General features: G+C 38.6%; 1 protein-coding gene across 1 annotated transcript in view; it reads right to left on the bottom strand.

Annotated features, from left to right (window-relative positions):
* Nucleotides 1–2,245, bottom strand: part of CCDC170 (coiled-coil domain containing 170) — a 66,511-nt gene that overhangs the window by 5,878 nt on the left and 58,388 nt on the right. The gene's annotated exons all lie outside the window — the stretch shown is intronic.

Here is a 2,245-nt window from a genome sequence, read left to right as displayed (position 1 = left end):
GGGAGAGTCTCCTCATGGCCCACATAGATGCTGTGCTCCCTCTAAAGAGAACCATTAGGATTTAAGCAGGAAGAAAGCAGAGCAGAAATGAAAGGAATGTGTTCAACTTGGCAGTCTGAGCACTCCTCCACTCCTTGACCACTCGATGCCACAGGAGGGTCCCCCTTAAACGTTCCGCTTGGTGCGTACGTTCAAAGTAAGGGCATCTCAGAACAATTCAAGGTCAATAGATCTACATAATCAGAACTGAGTCTAAGAGGCTAGATTGCTGGTGGTAGGGGGGAATATAAAGAAATACTGCACTGGCTGGGTTAGAGAAAGTTCTGGAGTGGAGAAGGAGCATGGGGAGTGACTATCTTGTGTGAAGATTATCAAGAGAGTTAACAAGCAGGAAAAGTCTCTGCTAGCCCCTGAAGAATGGTATTCCCTTTCAATGTTTCCTTGAGAGATAACAATGAAGATCACAATGGCTTTCCATTAGTTTTTGGTTTTCTGACTTCTGATTCTTGGCCACAGATCCCTACTAATCCTGAGTCACATGGTATAGGCTAAAAGTTGATCGCTCTCCACCAAATATCTGTTCTCCCTTTCTTTCATACTGCCCAGAGTAAACATCCATTTTTCAGGCAGACTTTATCTAAGTGAGGACAAGGACTAAGTTCTAGCCAATGGAGACATATGAAGTGTTCTATCGTTCCTGTAAAGTGGCCTAGAAGGTGTCCTGTCTTACCTCCACTTGGTGACTGAAATGAGGCTAGAGTCCCAGCAGCTAGCTTTCGCTAAGGGGTGGCGTTGACAATGAAAGCTACTGCTAGTATCATGAAGCAGAAAGATAGAGCAAGCCAGGGGTGCTGGTGACCACAGAGCCATCTTACTAAGTAGAGAATGTCTATTTCCATGACTCTTTTCAGTGAGAAGGGAAGAAATATTCATTCTAAGCCACTATTATTTTGGGCTGTTCCAATATGTTCAGCTGAAGTTAATCATAACGAATGTAGGTTATGAAGCAATTGGCATTATATGAATCATGCAAAGTATTTTTCAGATCCTCTGGATCTCTGCCACATGATTTCAGAGCCCGTGTTTGTGTTTGTGCATAAGGCTATGTTTGTGCCAATTAGAAGCACTACTTTAATTTTCCTGGGCTAATGAGAAAAGAGCAAAGGTAGAGTTAATACAAAAATAATGTGTTCATGCTAAGAGAAGGCCAAACTATGTTATGGTGTATGTACAAATAGAGCTTCTGCAGTAGTAAAGTAAAGGGCATGGCAGAATAAGTGCTCTGCCCTTAGGCAACATAAACTATAGGCATGCCAAGCTCAAAAGAACCTGTACCATAAGCAATCGGTACCACATATCCTTATTAATGGTGATTTTAGTAAAATAATCTAGCTTATTGAATTCGTATTGCCAATTTTTTAATTCTATTTTTATACTTTGTTTTTATTTTTACATTGGTTTGGATTTTATAAGGATAAAAATGTAATAAGATTAAGAAATTTCTATATAGTGTCACAATTGTACACATGTAAGCAATATTATAGTAAAATTATTCTGATTTAACACAGGGAGGAGAAATCTACGAAAGAATGTTCTTCTTTCAAAAGTGGATTTCCACAATACTTATGTTTGCCTTCAACTTAAAATTAAATAGTTCATCTGGAACAGTCTAATTTTTCTGGTCTGGAATTCACAGGGAAATTTACTGTATGGGTATTACAGAGGGAGATTTGGATAACCTAGGAGTCAAGGTCTTCAAAATGGTTTTGCAATAGACATATAAATGAATACAAAAACTTGCACGCAAATGTTCATAACAGCCTTATTCATAGTAGCCAAAACTTGGAAACCATCCAAATGTCCATCGAATGCTAAATGGATAAACGAAATGTGGTATGTCCATACAATGAAATAATATTCAGCCATAAAAAAGAACTATGATAGTTAATTTTATGTGTTAACTTGGCTGAGCCACAATACTTAAATATTTAGTCAAACGTTATTATGGATATTTGTCTGGGGATGTTTTGAGGTGAGATTAACATTTAAATTACTGAATTTTTAGTAAAATAGATTACTCTTCTATACGAGTGTAGGCTTCATCCAATCAGTTAAAGGCCTGAATAGAACAAAAGACTGACTTCCCCTGAGCAAGAGGGAATTCTGCCAGCAGACTGCCTTTGGACTTGAACTGCAGCATTGGTTCTTCGTGGGTCTCCAGTCAGCTGACCCATCCTGCAGTTAT

This window comes from Pteropus vampyrus, unplaced genomic scaffold (assembly GCF_000151845.1).
Source record: "Pteropus vampyrus isolate Shadow unplaced genomic scaffold, Pvam_2.0 Scaffold78, whole genome shotgun sequence".
NCBI classification, from domain to species: Eukaryota; Metazoa; Chordata; class Mammalia; order Chiroptera; family Pteropodidae; genus Pteropus; species Pteropus vampyrus.
Note: the sequence above shows the minus strand (reverse complement) of the source record. Positions and strands in the feature narration are given on the sequence as shown.